A 19,078-nucleotide genomic window follows, 5' to 3' on the forward strand; every position below is an offset into this window, starting at 1 on the left:
TCAAAGTACAATTAAAGCTCATGGAATTAGTATTTGTTTCAGTCTTTGATGTCAGCCAAAAGTGTTCTTCGCAGCACCTGCAATGTGCCCAGTAATGACTCTTTCTGCAATTTGTATGGGGTTACATGGATTGGTGACATATAAAAATACAATTGTAGATTATTTTTTATAAGACCCATTGCTTCTACAACTATTGGAACTATCTAGGTATCTTTCTTCCACATTGCTCTTGTTTCTGCCTGGAAATCCTGATATTTTATGACTTTGTTTCTCTCTGTACACAATACACTGTAGTCAATGGGTGTGGTGATTTCAATGATCAATGCTACTTTTGTCTTCTTTTCATGGACCACTGTATCCGGTTTTCTAGCATCTATCTTTTGAACTGTTGGCAATGGGTGATCCCATGTGATGTAGACGTCATCATTTTCTATGATGCTTTGCAGGTCATGTTTCCAGTGTTTTTCAGCTACTTCACTGTTATTATGTTTGCATAATCCCCAGTGCAACAGTCTTGCCACATTATTATACATTTCAGTATACAATCCTTCTGCCATTAGTGCATCACAACCAGCAACTAGGTGTGCAACTGTTTCCAATTCGGTTTTATAAAACATACATTTGTCTGCCTCTCCCACATGTTCAGTGGACTTTGTAAACCAACATATACGTAGCCCACTACGGAGTGCCCTTTCAGATGTATTGGGAGAGCAAATGGCTGTAGCTAAGGATATGATTTTTTGAGCTGGGACACAGGATCTGAATTGCATATACTTAGTAAGGCCTTATTAAGCTTAATTATGTTGGCTATCGAAAAACAGTTACTAGAACCAACTATATAGTAAGTATGGAATATTATAAAAGAGATAAAAGAACTGGAAGAGTGATATTTAGAAAAGGGAAGGGGCAAATTACTTAGAAACAAATGGGAATTGTGGGAACAACACATGCAGAATAATGTTCAGGAGGAGGAGGAAGGCAACAATTTATCTAGTGCTGGACCAATGATAATTACAAATAAAGAAAGACGTGATGTATAATGTATGTTAATGGAAAAAAATAATATGGTTTCATTTCTTTTATGTTAATGTATGTTTCCCTCTGTCTTAAGTGATAATTTAATAAAGATGTTTAAAAAAAGCTCTGTCCTTCTTAATCCCTCCTAAAGCTAATGATTTGGGGAGAAAAGGTGATGGATTGTACATAAATAAAAAGAGTAATCAGAGTTATAGATTTCTTTTACTTCAGAAAATGTATCTTAGTTCACATTTTCCTACTGTGGCAACTTATTGAGTTAATAGCACTAATATTTCAAAAAGTACCCCTGATTCCTCACGATTTGCCCCTGATTCTGGAGGTAGGAGGTTGAGAGTTATGCCTGAGAGAGCAGCTCAACAAGACAAGGTGTACCCCGGAGCTTATCGTACTGGCCACAGGTGATGTCCGGAATATTCTGCAGCCCTTTTGTCTGTCATTACTTTCCTTCCAAGCTAAGTCTCTGACAATCTATCCTTCATGCCTGCAGTATGATGACTCTCTAACAATGATAGGAAAACTAGTCTGTAAAGCATCTTCTGAGGGGGTCTTTAGCAGCAGCCACTGCAGTACAGTATCTAAGGCATTTTCACAACTTTAAAAAGCTGTAATTCACTTCTGTCAGTCAGATACACATTGCTATCAGAACGGAAATATAAAAGCTGTAATTAATTTATCTTGCTTGGTCTACAACTAAACAATAAGTTTCCATTATACTTCTGTAGTAATAATGACCTGTCCGTTACGAGCACTGTGTGTGAACAGATAACATAAGTGGACTTAATTCCAGAACACTATGGCTCAAAAGTGGTAGTGATGTCCTCAGGCTAGCAGCAGGATGTAACAGGCATTGAAATCAAAAAAAGGTGATGTGCTGTCATCAGATCATTTCTTGGTTGTCAGCTGGGTCACAAAATGAGCCACATTCTGAAACATCAGTGTGGAGATGACAGACAGTCAATGTTATTCTATCTTGAACCAAGGTCTTAAGTTTATTCCTACTGTATTTCCTAGAAATCATGACATTAAGCGTGATGTATTTAAATTCAGTAGGAAGTTACATTTAAAGTATTTTTTTAGAGATTCTCATACAGAAGTTGATTTAGTTAACTGTGATAATAGTATGAATACTTCGTGTGAGAGTTTTTATACTTGTGACTCTGATCGCTTGCCTAATGCCTATTGTAGATTGGATACACATAATGCTTGTATAAGTAGCGATTTTTACCGCCTTTTTTGAATAAAGAAGTAGCCCATTGTTCTAATATGTTAAACTATGTGATTGAGGATGTGCTTACTGACTTTAATAGGAACAGACATCAAGTTAATTGTAATTTATCTGTTATGGAATGGGAAGCTCTTCAAAATGTAAGTAAAATGAGGGCGATTGTTTTCAAACCCTCCGATAAGGGAAATAAGTTGGTTATCATGCATTATACCCAGTATTTAGATATGTGCATGGAACATTTAGAGGATGATGAAATATATGATAAGATTGATATGTCCATTTATTAGCAAGCCCTGGTTGAATATGTTGAGTTACTACATAAAGGTAATAGATTTAGATATTTTTCGGATGCAGATGTAAAAAAGAAATTTAACCCAGATGGATGTAAAATGGCCCATTTTTATTGCCTCCCCAAGATACATAAAAATTTAGTGAAGCCTCCGGGGAGGCCTATAGTTTCAGGTTGTGAGTATTTTACTCACAAATTGGGTTCATTTTTGCATAGTTATTTAGCACCTGCAGTTTACATCTTGCCATCCTACATTCGTGATGCATTTGACTTTTTGACTAAAATAAATGATGTTAAGTGGAATGATAATATGTACTTTTTCACTATTGATGTTAAAAGCCCCTATACAAATATTAGCCATAATTTTGGCTTGGAAGCCTTAAGATTTTTTGGGGGTAATTCACCAGTAACAGAATATATAGTTGAATTGGTATATTTTTGCCTTACTCATATTTTTTTTTAATTTGACAACGATCTTTATAAGCAGAAACAAGGTACAGCAATGGGGGCTGCATTTGCCCCCATGTATGCCAATTTGTGTATGGGTCTTTTTGAGAGTGAATATATTTATAGAAATAATTTTTTTTGTGATCATGCCATTAGGTATTTCAGATATATTGATGATTTAATTTTTATAACTGAAGGTGGTTTAGAACTGGTATCCCAGTTTGTTGAAATGTTACATAATAATAGGTTTGGTTTGCAATTTGATGGTCTTAAGTTGGGTACTTGTATTCCCTTTTTGGATGTGGTTATGAGCATTAAATATGGTACTGAGTTATCCACTTCTGTACATAGAAAATTTGATCATGGTACATGGTATGTACATGGTGATAGTTGCCATCCCTCATATACTATTGAAGCACTCCCCTATGGTGAGATGCTTAGGATTTCCAGACTGTGTAATAATATTTGAGATTTCAGATGAGAATTAGGAATAACTGTAGATATGTTTCGTAATAGAGGCTATAGTAAAAGTTTACTTGAAAAGAGTTGGAATAAATTGTGTAATATTTCAACTATAGGACATCATATTAATGACAGACATTATTTAGCCCCTTTTAGATCTAGTGATAGAAAGGATAAGGTCCTTATTTATTTTGTTACAACTTTTGGATGTTTCAGCAATATAGTTATAGAGCAGGTAAAATGCCATTGGAAATATCTGCGTTCCTTAAAAAATATTTCTTCCTGGTTGAATGCCATTCTTGGTGTTTCATATAGAAGGGGGGGGGGTATTCATAACTTCTTAGTGAAGGGTAGATTTTGTATGCCATCTATTAATGTACCACATAGTTTACATCTCACAGGGACAATCTGTTGTAATAAGTGTAAAGCTTGTACATTTATAGTTGAGTTTTCCAAATATTGATAATATTTCATTTCAAACTTGGAATAATTTTTCCTGTGACACTCAAGGTGTTGTGTATGCTCTTAAATACCCCTGCAATTTATTTTATATTAGGAAAACAAAGAGGACATTTAAAGTGAGATTATTGGAGCATGCAAGCAAGGGATATTCATAATCAGGAATTAGAAAGTTCTATTGCAGCACATTTTCAACAGTTTCATAAGAGCAATAATGAAGGGTTACAAGGCACTATTTTAGAAAAAATAAATGTGTCATTATATGATATAAGCAATCTTAAAAAACTGCTTCTGATTAAGGAAGCAGTATACATTTTTAAGTTTGATACTCTGCACCCACATGGGTTGAATGAAGAGCTAAATTGGAGATTGTTAATTTAATTGCTTAATTGTTTTATTGTAATTTTTTTAGTATTTAGGCAAGTTCTTTTATGATGTTTCTTTACTCCTTGAAAGCTTTTTTAGCTGAGACATCAGAGAGAAATATTCTTGTGCTTTATTGTGCAATAAATTTGCTGTGGAATCTGTGGCTGGTCGTATTTTATCTATTTGTTTTCGCTTGTGGTGATACAGTCAATGTTATTCTATCTTTAATGCTCGAAATATTAAAATTCAACCTGCCCCCAGATGGCATCATCCCAAAGAGCACGATCCACTGAATTCAAGCAAAATAATGCAATTTAGAAACATTATACAGCAGTTAAAAACATTAACTTGTCTAGGTGTAACACAAAGCTACTTGAGGACATGGTGGAGTCACCAAGTCAGGCAAAAGTTCTTTGGCAGCAAAACACTGTCTATAAGGGAATTCATATTGCAGCCAAAGAGCTTGGCCCAGTGCTAGTTTCATCCTACAGGTGGAGCTGTTCTGTCACAAGGCCATTCAATGTCACAGTTCCATCTGCAGGACAAATGCATGACAGAGAGTACGTTCAGAAGGAAGTACATGGGTTTGTGTGACCACTGTACCAGCAGAGAGTTGCATCTTTTTTTTTAAACAAGGGGAAATGAGCAATTCCCATTAGGAGGCTAGGGAACAGCTCCTACAATCCACTGCTGCACACTAGCAAAGGCTACCAGCTTTCACCGGCAAGTCCAGATAATAGCAATAATGCTCCATCTATATATGTGGCACTATTTACTGCAGACAGTCCAGCTTTCCTATTGTTACTGCCAGCAGTACCTACTTCCACATACAAGGGGAGCTTCCACATCCGTGAGAAGCCCATTCATTCCAATAGGTTTCATCACAGATACAACCTTGCCCAATATGCTTGGCTTGGAGCACCCAATTTCCCTTTTGAAATCAGATATAGGATTTTCTATTCTCATCAACATATGCTAAATAGAGATTGTTAAGAGTCATCTCTTTTGGAATCAGTCATAGTGTAACATGTGTAGCAGGACATCTTAGGCCATGCCACAAGGTTTTGGAATCCAGGCCAACATGTTTATAATTATTGTGTTTTGCTTTCTTGTTAAGGTTGCTCTCTATTTTTTAAAGCTGCAGTCCCTAGCTAATGGCATCATGTGAAGAGATTTGTGGAAAGAGAAAGCACTTAAATCTACTATACACACCCTTCTAGACATCTATAGCTGTGCAGAAGCTGCTACACTGTTATACTAACTGCAGTCATTTACCTACAGATATCTTCACATCTCAGAGAGCTTACAGGCAGAAAGATGATACCAGTTGGCACCCCTTTTCCTTGAAAGCAGGCATAATAGAGATTTCATAAAGCCTGGTCCTACGTATAGGTGGTTAATGCTTTATTAAGAATCCTGATGGACACATTGCAAAGGTTACATGGGGGCAAAAGTCCAATGAAGTTTGGCATGCCATACACACTTCTAACTAACATGTCATGCATGCTGTAGTCCAAAAGAAAGGTCTCTGACATTCACTATTCTGCATATGCTAATGGAGAATGGCAGACCCCTATGTCCAAACAATGCTGACTTACTGGCAAAGCCAGCTGAAATGAATTATCTTTTTGACATAACTGAAGCTTCACCTGTATATGGACAAAGGTACTGAAGGCAGTACCCAGTGGAAGCTGTACTGCAGCTATCTGGAGAGTGGGTGGGGGTCTGCCTCTGACTTCACTCAGGCACAGTGATGTCTATCAACCTGCTCAGGGAAGAACTCCTTCAACTTTGTTTAAAAAATGTAAGTCCCTGGCATTCCTCTCATCTGTCATTGATTTAGCAGAATGGCCCTCATTTTGTCTCATATTCTGTTCTGCTGTCATGAAATTTTGGATTACAGCTCTATGTGTATAGTATATGTTTATTTCTGAACTAGTTAAAAATAACACAAATGTGGAGGGAACATCATGCATAAACATTATTGCAATGATGGCAGTGACTTGAGAGTAGGGAAGGAAATGAGTGTTATTGTAATGATGGCAAAGACTGAGAGTAGGGCAGGAAATGAGTGTTACTGTAATGATGGCAGCGACTGAGAGTAGGGCAGGAAATTAGTGTTATTATAATGATGGCAGTGACTTGAGAGTAGGGCAGGAAATGAGTGTTATTATAATGATGGCAACGACTGAGAGTAGGGCAGGAAATGAGTGTTATTGTAATGATGGCAGCGACTGAGAGTAGGGCAGGGAATGAGTGTTATTGTAATGATGTCAGCGACTGAGAGTAGGGCAGGAAATGAGTGATATTATAATGATGGCAGTGACTTGAGAGTAGGGCAGAAAATGAGTGTTATTATAATGATGGCAGCGACTGAGAGTAGGGCAGGAAATGAGTGTTATTGTAATGATGGCAAAGACTGAGAGTAGGGCAGGAAATGAGGGTTACTGTAATGATGGCAGTTACTTGAGAGTAGGGCAGAAAATTAGTGTTATTGTAATTAGGCCAGTGACTTGAGAGTAGGGCAGGAAATGAGTGTTATTATAATGATGGCAGCTTCTGACAGTAGGGCAGGAAATGAGTGTTATTGTAATGATGGCAGTGACTTGAGAGTAGGGCAGGAAATGAGTGTTATTGTAATGATGGCAGCGACTGAGAGTAGGGCAGGAAATGAGTGTAATTGTAATGATGGCAAAGACTTGAGAGTAGGGCAGGAAATGAGGGTTACTGTAATGATGGCAGTGACTTGAGAGTAGGGCAGGAAATGAGTGTTACTGTAATGATGGCAGCGACTTGAGAGTAGATAGCAGAGGTTCACAAGTAATGTGAAGTCTAAATCTCAAAATGCACGCACTCGACGCCCTTCTCAGTATGGAGAACATCGATGTCTGTGCTGTGACTGAAACCTGGTTCAAGGCTCCTGAGAGCACCCCGGCACTATCAGGTTTCATCTCATATCATGCGTTCTGGCCCCAAAACCCGGACCACACCACAAAAGGAGGGGGTGTATCCATATTCATCAAGGATACCCACACCTCCAGGTTGGTGGCTACGCACGAAGCATCGGAAACCATCCAGGTGCAATTAACCATAGGCAAAACTGCTCTACAATTTGTAGCATGCTACAGGCCACCCTCTCAAACTCAGGAAACCCACACAGCCTTCCTGAAGACACTGGAGGGTATAAATGTATCACCAAACACCATCATATTGGGTGACTTCAACTACCTGAATATAGACTGGGAACATTACTCAAGCCCAAACTTTCTAGCCCAAAGGTTCCTGGAGTTCATAAATTCAAATGCCATGGAACAACTAGTCACCGTCCCCACAAGAGGAGAAAATATACTAGATCTCATCATCACGAACATGGGGACAAAATGCTCCACACCGGAAGTATATCCCTCATTGGTGAGATCAGATCATAAACTAATCTCACTAGAAATCCACATCCCGCCCCCACCCCAAACAAAAAAGACCACAGTGAAGAACTTCTCTAAAGCAAACTTCACACTACTCAAGACAGGTGTGGTATCCTTCAAGGCCCCCGAGCCAATGGAAACCACAACCCAAGCTGCTGAAGCCCTTACAAATGCCTTCTATGAACACCTTCAGGACTGCATGGATCAGGCAATCCCAAATAAAACCAAGACTCTTTCCACCAAAGGGCAAACGTCCAGTCTGGTGGTCCCCAGCCATAAACAAACTTTACAATAAGAGGAGAAAGCTATTACATGATAGAGCAAAATCCCAAAAAGGGAAGGCATCTTTGATCAGCACTAGCAAGAAACTACGATCCCTCATAAAATCATCCAAGGCCAACTTTGAGAGAAAAATTGCCATAGATTCAAAAGACAATCATAAGGCCTTCTTCAGCTATGTCAGAAACCTGGGTGGAAACTCCCAGATATGCTCAGAATTAGTCCAAAATGATACAAAAATCACTGAAACCACAGACATTGCCAACATACTGGCAGACAGGTTCAGTGCAAACTTCACCCCTCTCCCCCAAAAGGAGAGATAACTATCCCAACTGAGAGTAGCCTCCCAGACATCTCAAATGCGCAGGTGAAAGCTGCTCTCTCTAAAGCTAAAAACACAGCATCAATGGGACCGGATGGGGTCCCCGGCTGTGTGCTACATGAACTCAATGAAGAACTAAACCCGCACATAAGGCAGCTGTTTAATCTTAGCCTCACCACAGGATATGTGCCCAAGGAGTGGCGTACGGCAACTGTGGTCCCACTCCACAAAGGCGGTGCCTCTACAGACCCTGGTAATTACCACCCCATAAACTTAACAAGCCTGGTCTGCAAAGCTATGGAGAGGATCATAATGGAACTCATAAACAAGGACATAGGGGACTTGCAGACCTTGGACCCAACCCAGTTTGGCTTTGTCAAGGGCAGATCTTGCCTTTTGAACTTGGTCGACTTCTTCGAAACAGTCACCAAGGCCATTGATGAGGGAAAGGCAGTCCATACAGCCTACCTTGACCTTGCAAAAGCTTTCAACACAATACCCCACTCGGGTATTATAGAGAAACTTACCAGCTTAAATGTAAACCCATATGTCACAAGATGGGTTGCAAACTGGCTAAAGGACAGAACCCACAGGGTTAGAGTTGCTGGAGCCATGCCAGACTCCAAGCCGGTTACAAGTGGAGTCCCACAGGGCTCAGTCTTTGGCCCCCTATTGTTCGGCATCTACTTCTCAGAAGTACAGGCAAACATAGGAGGACTATGGCTGACAAAGTTTGCTGATGACTGCAAACTGGGTGCCATAGTGGATAGTACATCGGACACAGACATCCTTCAGAGGGGTCTCACGGAAACTGATAGCTGGTGCCAGAGCCATGGCCTGAAGTTAAATGCAAAAAAGTGTATAGTCATACCCTTCGGGAAAAACAAGGTAACCCCAAGCTACCATATAGGTGGCAACCCACTAAGCACAAAATAGGTTATCAGGGACCTGGGGACCCAGGTTGACAGTGGCCTCTCGTTTGACACTCACATTGCTAAAGTGGTTTGAAAGACCTTCTACATTGCCCACCTGATCATGAAGGGATTCACATCCAGATCAAGTGAGGTCATTGTTCCCCTGTACTCTTCACTTATCAGACCAATGATCGAGTACAATGCCCCATTCGGGATGTATCTCACCCGACACCTGCAGCAATTGGAGAGACCCCAAAAGTTCCTCACCAAAAGGATAAAGGGACTCCAAAACCTGTCATATGCTGCCAGACTGAAGAAACTCCAACTCTATTCAGTTGCATACCGTCTGCTCAGAGGTGACCTGTGCCTGACATACAAGGCCATGACCAACCCGGAATTAATGGACATGCTCCACCTCAAAAAATCCAAATCCACCAAAACCACTAGAGCAAGAGACTTAAACCTTAGCACAGATATAAATAGGACATGCTGGAGGGATAGATTTATCACCCAGAGACTCCCCATGCTGTGGAATAAAATCCCGGTCCATGTGAGGCATAGCACCTCGCTGGCTCTGTTCAAGAGAAATCTTGACCGGTGGATGGGAGATCGTAGGTTTACCCCGGGAATCATCTCTGTGTCACTACTGGACAGAGGCACAACAAACTAATGGGCACAGTATTTCTAACATAAGGGGCGGCGTAAGCCACATAACTTTGGGCTAGGCTTATAAATGCCCTAGGGCAGTTAGCCTAGTATAAACCTATGAACCTATGAACCTAGGACAGGAAATGAGTGTTATTATAATGATGGCATTGACTTGAGAGTAGGGCAGGAAATGAGTGTTATTGTAATGATGGCAGTGACTTCTTAGTAGGGCAGGAAATTAGTGTTATTGTAATGATGGCAGCGACTGAGAGTAGGGCAGGAAATGAGTGTTATTGTAATGATGGCAGTGACTTCTTAGTAGGGCAGGAAATTAGTGTTATTGTAATGATGGCAGTGACTTGAGAGTAGGGCAGGAAATGAGTGCTACTGTAATGATGGCAGCGGCTGAGAGTAGGGCAGGAAATGGGTGTTATTGTAATGATGGCAGCGTCTGAGAGTAGGGCAGGAAATGAGTGTTATTGTAATGATGGCAGTGACTTGAGAGTAGGGCAGGAAATGCTACTTTTGCAGTACAGGAGGCATATCTCTCAGTGGTGACTAATTTTGTAGAATGTCCCTTCCTTAGCCTATCCCTCATGCATTTTTGATTTTCTGGTACTCGTTGAAGATTCTAGTTAGTAAGTAAAGCCAAAAACTAAAACTTCACAGTTCTTATTGTTCAGAAAATATGCATTAATGCTAAATCGTTTTATTGACTTTATAAGTTAATCAGGGTAATAGTTACAAATCAAGTGGAATGTCTGGGTGAACCATCCCTGAGGTATGAGATAACCTATATGGACTGGGGTCCAGTGTCCAAGGAGGACATAGAATGTGAGGTCACACAAAGGGGACAATGAGGACAACTTTGCTCTTCAACCAGAGCACTTTCTGAAGAAATTTAGAGATTGTTGGGGGGGGGAGTCTGCATATAGGAGACTGGAGGGCCAAGTGTGGACTGCAGCATCTCTCACTGACTCCCCTGAGAGGGATTTAGGGCAAAACAAACCTCCTGCATTTGTTTTTGAGGTGAAACGTAAAGAGATTGCAACAAGGATGACTCTATTGATGAAGGATTATTTCCACCACTGTATTTTTGGAAGACCACTTGTGAGGCATCAGAATAGTCCTACTGAGCTTTTTGCCTAGATCATTGGATATCCCCAATATGTGTGCTGCTATAAGAAAGCAGTTGGAGGAGATTGTCCTCTGTCTGACTCTCATCACTTCTTGGCAAAAGGTGTAGTACCTGGTCCCCCCCCCCCTGTTTGTTGGTGCACCATACCACTGACATGTTGTCTGTCTGGATAGCAATTGCCCCTAGAGGAAGAGAGTTCTGAAAGGCCTGCAATACTAAAAAGACTGCTCTCATCTCGAAGACATTTATATGCATAGTGGTCTCGTCTGGGGACCACTTGCCTTGTACAGTTTGTCCCAAGAAATTTCTCCCCAGCCCATTTGGGAGGCATTCATGGTCAATGTGGCCTTTGGGAGAGGAAAAATACTGTGACATCCCTGAAAAACCTCATTGGACTGACTCTCCAATAGACTATCTGCATGTGAATCCAAGGAGTTGGTGGCAAGGTAATTGCTGCGGCTATTGGCCCTAAGGCTTGTAGAACCAATTTTGCTGGAGGAGAAAAGTGTGAGAAAATCTGACTGACATGCAATTTCAAGGTGTGTACTCTGCTTTGTGGTAGAAAGGCCAACTGATTGATTGTGTCCAGGTGAGCTGCTATAAACTCCAAGACTTGAACTGGCTGAAGATGGGACTTGGGAAGATTGATTGTGATATCCAAAAACTGACACAATTGGAGTAAGTAATCCCTGGCTTTTCCAAGGAGATGCCTGGTTGGGGACATGAGAAGCCAGTTGTCGAAATATGGAAATACTCTGAATCTGAGCAGCCTGAGATGAGCTGCTACCACTGCCATACACTTGGTAAACACCCTGGGGGCTGTGGTGAGTCCAAAGAGCAGGGCTCTGAACTGGTAATAACTAGCCCTCAGCCAATAGCTCAAATATCTCTGAGAGTGGCTGCTCATCTTAATGAGATAGTACGCATCGTTGAGATCTATGGAGCACATCCAGTTGTCTCTGGAAAAAAGGCAGTATGGATTGAACCTTGACCTACAGGAACCTGGAGTTGTTTACAAACCAGTTTAGATAACTGAGATCTAAAATGGGCCTCATGTCCCCTGTTTTCTTTGGCACTAAAAAGAATCTTGAGTAAATTGCAGATCCTCTTTGGTCTGGTGGGACCTTTTGGATTACTCTTTTGTCTAGCAGATTTTGAACTTCTAGAGCTCCTAACGCCCACTGAATGGGTGGAACATCAAGGAGACCTTTCCATTTGAGTTGAAGAGTTTGTAAAAAAGGAATAAAATAACCTCTGTATATGACCCTTTGCACCCAAGAACCTTTTGTGATGACTGCCCTGCCTTCTGGGTGCAATGACAAGTGCCCTCGACTGCCTCCAGAGAAGAACAGTCAGACAACTTTTTAAGAGCACTGAAAGGGTCTATCTGAGAAAGAATCTCAAAATTCTTGGTTCTGTGGACCCTCTCTGCCTCAAGGACAGGGTCTTCCATTGGAATTGACCCCTGTGCCTCTGGGAGAAATTTCCCCCTAGAGTCCTGAAAAGGTCCTTGAGATTTTTGGAACCACATCTTTTTTCTGTCATGCTGATCTCTGCAGGGTAGAAAAATGGATTCCTACAGCTGACAAGGTTTTTATGCTTTGCTTATTAAGGGAAGGTATGTCTTTAACAGTAGTGGCCCCAAACAAAGAAGATCCATCAAAAAGAGTACTGATGAAAGAAGACTTGAAGGGTTCCACAAAATCGCACAAGCACATCCAAGCATATCTCCTGATGGCTATGACTGCACCCATGGCCCATGAGGAATCTTCAGGTGCATGAGAAATTAACCTCATGGATGCATTAGATATCAATTGAAGGGTGGCCAGTTGCAAGGGAAAAAAATATTCTGTTTCTCTGCTGACATAGTCCCAGGACTAGACTTAGAGAGTTCCTTAATCAAGCCCCTCTGTAGTCTAGTAAGGTGTGCCAAGGAATTAAGGGACTGTAAGTCAAAGGTCTCCGAAGTGTAAACACACTTTCCAAACCTGTCCATTGCTCTAGACTGTCTATTAGGAGGATGGACAGAGGAGACCTGTTCATCCAGCTCCTTTTTTGTAACTGTCACACCAACCATGGCATCTACAGGAATTCTCTCCAGAAAGGCCTGTCTTTGGGCAGAGCTAGGATCTTGTTCATGTGACAGAGAATTGGCTCTATGGTATCTGATTCCTTCCAAGCCCCATAGAAGACAAGATCTATAAGGTCATCCACCAGGGAGGTAAACTAAGATGTAAATGGGCTGGACCCAAAGGCTTCTAGGAACACCAACCTCTCCTGGGAAGGGAGTTCAGAGGACCATCCACTTTCAGGTGAAGGATCTCTAGAATGTCTTCAAAGATGATGTCTTCTGGTGACGATCAGGGGGGGCTCTTCCCTTTCATCAAGCTAGGTGTCTTTGGTCAGACAGTCCTGGAGGGAATCTAAGTGCCTCCTCTTACACAACCTCTTCCAGGGAACCTCTTCAGTGGGATGATCTGGATAGGTGTCAGAAGAAATGGGAAGTTCCTGTACTGTAACTGCCTGGAAGCTCATACAAGTCAGCTGTCCCTGTGGAACAAGACGATGAGGCTCAGAAGCTGGATCTGAAGGATGGATGGGGTTAGGTTCCAAAGAAGTAAGAGTCAAAAGAGTTCTCGGATGAGAGAACACCCTCTCCACCATCTCAAAGGCAGAGGGACCAGGAGAAGCCATAGCCAACTTCACTGGAGTCATAAGTTACGGTGCTGCCAAGCTCCATCCCTGCCCAAATCTCCTGTCTGAGAAAGGACTTGGACCCATGTTTTCCAGCCAGTGGCTCCAAGGGAAAGCAATGGCTGAGAGACTCTCAGAGTCAAAGGCATCCCCCCAGATCCAGTACCAACACTTCGGCTCTGACAGTTATCCTGCTCAAGGGAAGGGGTTGGTGTCAAATGAGTCAGGGACACAGTTGGAATTGAAGAAGAAACTATCTTTGGATCTGATGCTTTGACTCTTGGGGCTGTCAGATCTGATGGCTCCAAAAATTGCTAGTCAGATCATAGAAGGAGAAACAATAGAATGGGAAACAGGGTGAAGGCTCATGGATCCAATGGGAGACGGAGCTAGTAGGACTCCCATCTGGATCTGAAATCTGACGATTCCTTATCATCCTATCCAAATCTGCCTTGGAGAGACTTTGGGAGGATCTGATAGAAGAAGATGTAGAAGGTGGACAGGAAAACTTCATGGGAGTTTCCTGCAAAAAGGGGGATCAGATCCTTGGTGAAGTCAGCTCAGGAGAGAAGTGAGGGCTCCAGGATTGAGGTGACTTAGTGAGTGCTGGTGTCGGATGTGAAGATGACGCAGGTGGCTCTGATGCATGAGCAGATTCAGGAGACCAAGCAGGTGAGCATTTCCTATGCTCTCTGGACTTCTGAGTTGTTTTGACTTTTGGGTGTTTGAGCCCCTGAAAGAGAAGCAGAAGGAAAAGAAGAAGAAGGTGCTGAAGCTCTAAGCAGGCCCTTTAAAACCAATTTATTTTGCTTTCGCTGCTAGCTCCAGAAATGAACAATGAGCAGATTTGACAAGGGATATCCAGATGGTCTGCCCCTAAACAATAGACACACTCCCCATGGGCATCAGAATTGGGTATCTTTTGCCCACAGGAAATGCACTTCTTAAATCCTGTTGGCTTTTCAGCCATGTTATAGAGATTTTTTTTTAAAAAGTAGGCAAAAAAAACCTATCAACAATGGTAATTAATTAAGTACCCCTAAAAAGAGGATATGACAGAGAAAGGTACAATAATTACTAGCAATGGTACAACAGCACTACCCAGTGGAAATGTGTAGAAGTAATAGGAAAAAATGCAAAAGAAATGAGTAAAAGGGAGAAAAAGGTACAGACTAAAAACAGAAAGAGAAATAAATTCTATTTGTACTCACAAAACCTTTGTAACACAACCCAGATGTGTGATCTGAACCACTAGAGTGGCAATTGAGATCTGGGATAATGCAGCAGCAAGGTGCGTAATGGGTAAGGGGAGGAGCTCGAGATTTGGAACTTAGAATCTGGAAAAATGCAGCTGAGCTGGAACCAAAGTCGGATCTGAGAATGACAACATCAGAGGTATCTAACTATCTGTCTGTCTATCTATCTATCTATCTATCTATCTATCTATCTATTGGTCTATCTGTCTGTCTGTCTATCTATCTATCTATCTATCTATCTATCTATCTATCTATCTATCTATCTATCTATCTATCTATCTATCGATCTATCTATCTATCTATCTGTCTGCCTATCTATCTATCTATCTATCTATCTATCTATCTATCTATCTGTCTGTCTGTCTGTCTGTCTATCTATCTATCTATCTATCTATCTATCTATCTATCTATCTATCTATCTATCTATCTATCTATCTGTCTGTCTGTCTATCTATCTATCTATCTATCTATCTATCTATCTATCTATCTGTCTGTCTGTCTGTCTGTCTGCCGATCTATCTATCGATCTATCTATCGATCTATCTATCTGTCTGTCTTTGTCTATCTATCTATCTATATGTCTGTCTGTCTTTGTCTATCTATCTATCTATATGTCTGTCTGTCTTTGTCTATCTATCTATCTATATGTCTGTCTGTCTGTCTATCTATCTATCTATCTATCTATCTATCTATCTATCTATCTATCTATCTATCTATCTATCTGTCTTTTTGTCTGTCTATCTATCTATCTATCTGTCTTTTTGTCTGTCTATCTATCTATCTGTCTATCTATCTATCTATCTATCTATCTATCTATCTATCTATCTATCTATCCCTTGTTGACTGAGTTAGTCCCACTAGGCTAATGGTTTCTTTTCAAGGGAGACCTGAGGTGGCATTTGTACTATTAAGCAATATTTGGCCAGGGCATTAGAGATATTTCCCCTACACATTTAGATCAGTCTAAAAACAAAGAGCTACTCACTTGTAGACCTCATAATGAAATCCCTACTTTATATCTCCCCTAAGTCCACCTTTCTAACAACCTTCAATGACCACTGCCCTATAACATTCCACATACAAAACTTAAAAATCAAACAGGAACCAAAGATAGTCTCCTTCAGACTCAAGTCTCCCCACAACCTTTCCAAAACTCAAGCCCAGATCTCCACCATTGACTAATTTCCCATACTTTGCCTGACTGACCCCAACATCAGCACTAATAAATTATTGCAATGATGCTGAACTCTTCAGAACACTAACTTTTCTGTAGTCTCCAGACTATTTAAACATTTCAGCACCAAGTGGTTCACCAAAGAATTGAAAATCTTAATGCAGGTCTTAAATGAAGCCTGGAAAACCTGGAAAAAATCTCTTAAAAGCAAGTAGAGAACACTATACCACCTTACAGAATATCACCAAGCAAACAATCCTTAGACACAAAACCAAATATCACATATATAAGCAAACCACACTCCTACACTTTCCAAGACAATTCTCTCATGAAGCAAACAACATTTCTGGGAGAACGGATAAAAAAAAAACTTTAATCATAATGACACACACCTGTCATGCCAGCATCTTCACACCTTTTTGCTTCCTGAAAGAAATCTCCAACCTCACCTCCACATGTAACATTTCTTCCTGTCCTTCCAAGATAGAGCCTAACCACATGAGTATCTTCCCTTATTCTACTTTACTAAAAATTACTGGCAAGCAAATTATTCCATTACTTGAACAAATCTCAGTTTACTCTCCCTGTGAACCAGACAACTTACATCCTTGGCTTTGTTATCACAGTATAGATTTAATTACCATTCCCCCTAAGACATACATGTAACCTTAGCTTTACAATAAATACCATGCCACAATCTAGGTGTGAGCTTTCTATCAAAACCCCTTCTCCAACAGCCACTACTAGCCAATTAGATGTGAGCTTTCTATCCAAACCCCTCCTCCAACAGCCACTACTAGCCAATTAGATGTGAGCCTTCTATCCAAACCCCTCCTCCAACAGTCACTACCGGCCAATTAGATGTGAGCCTTCTATCCAAACCCCTCCTCCAACAGCCACTACCAACCAATTACCATACTTCCTACCCTCAGCAAAATGCTTGAAAAATAAATTGTAACCAACTTTGCTCTTATCAGGCAAAATATAATTTTCTCTCCAGCAAACAGCATGGCTACTGCACCTTGAACTCTAACCGACAACATACTTACAAACATAAATAAAGAACATTTCACCAGTGCCATTTTTATTGACCTGACCCAAGCCAGTGACGTGGTGGACCACTCAATATTTCTAGCCCAGCTTATAAACATTGGCATCAACACTGAACCTGCATAGTGGTTCAAGGACTTCCTAATAGATCCTTTACTGTGATGAATTTCTCCTTTCTGTCACACACTGAATACACTCACTCAGGGGTACAAGTATCAATAATTGCCCCAATACTTTTTTCCATTTTTATAAATAAATTACCTCTTGACCTAACCAAGTTGGATCTCTTGCTAAATGCCAATGACATGGTTATCTACAGATCCAACCCAGTACAACAAAAAATCCAAACACAATTACAGGCTGCTATTCTGAATCTAAACCACTTGCTAATTTTCAAGAAATTCTCCTTAGCCCCCCCCCCCCAAAAAAAAAAAAAACAAGGATATGATCCTTGGTATTAAGAAAAGACCTTCCAAAACTCCTGGATCCCTCAGGCTTTTGAGCCAGTGCAACACCCTTATCAACAGCAGTACTACTTTCAGATACTTAGGCATCTGGCTCAACCAATCTCTTAACTTTCACAAGCATATTCAAACACTTTGATCACAAATCAATTACCTCCTTTTCTGGGCTGAAAAAATGTCTCATTTCCTTTCATTGTCAGCTAGGGCAGCCACTGGGAAAGGTGTCTGCTTGCACAACTTGAATATGGCTTACCCTTACTTTCTACCTCCTCTAACAAAAACAAGTCAACGCTACAGGCCTTATCGAATACAATGCACCACTTCATCAACAATTCCCCTTGCCTTCAACACCATTGCTTTACTTTATTGAAGGTAAACTAGCTTCCAGTACAAGATCCAACCTACTTCTGAGCACCCACCTATTCAAATTACTCAATCAAGATGCCTCTTCTGCATTTGCAATGAAACTAAGCACTATAACCCCAACCTACAACCTCAGAAGTTGGGGTACAGTAGGAGGTTTACTATCAAAATTACAATTGAAGGCTCAGCGAACACAGGATGTCGAATAACAGTTGGCTGACTCCCATGTTGCCCAACTTTCATGTTCGAGTCTCAAGTTCAGCGAATGAACTGTTCATTCGCACATATGTGGTTGACCTTAGTACTAGAGATTGCGGTACAGTGTGGATTGGGAAATTTACCCTTTTCCCCACTGTAGTCGATCTTGGAGTTGGAATATAAAATTTGCAGGGGGTTGCAACCCCACTATGGGGTGGTGCAGGGGGGGCTTGCCCCCTGCAAAAACATGCAGTTCAGTGTTGTGCAGTACATTTGTACTGCTGAAAACTAGAACTTCAGTTACTGTTGTCAAGGGTGCAGGGGAAGTAGTATGTTGAATAATGGCGAATTCGAATAATCAGCATTACATTCAACATACTGACCATCTTGTTGTGCTGTTTTCAGTGTTGTGATTCATGCAAATGAACAAAATTAATTTTGTCATTTGGGATTTTGATAGTAAACCCAGTAGGACCTATTGTCCAAACCCAATCTCTTAAACAACATAGCTCTGACTCTAGTTTGTCTCAACCCCACTATCCTACTGAGCATGTTAATTATGCTAAGTTCAGACTACATCTCAAACTGTATCTGAGCAATACAAACGCAAATATCACAACACGGCACATATTACTTAAAATCTCTTGTCACTGCATTTACAGCGCTACTCTGTTGGTTACCACTTTATTTATGTTTCCTGTAAATATTTACATAACTTCTCTTTCTCCTTGCTCACCACCATCTTACAACTTTTACGTTTCTTAGTTCCTTTGTCTCATTAGACTCTGTGTCTTTACCATTACTAATCTCTTAGAACCCCAAAAATATGGACTTTGCCAATCCACTAGGATAGAAAAGTCACCTTAAGGA

This window comes from Protopterus annectens, chromosome 4.part0 (genome assembly GCF_019279795.1).
Source record: "Protopterus annectens isolate FY-2018-M chromosome 4.part0, PAN1.0, whole genome shotgun sequence".
NCBI lineage: Eukaryota > Metazoa > Chordata > Ceratodontiformes > Protopteridae > Protopterus > Protopterus annectens.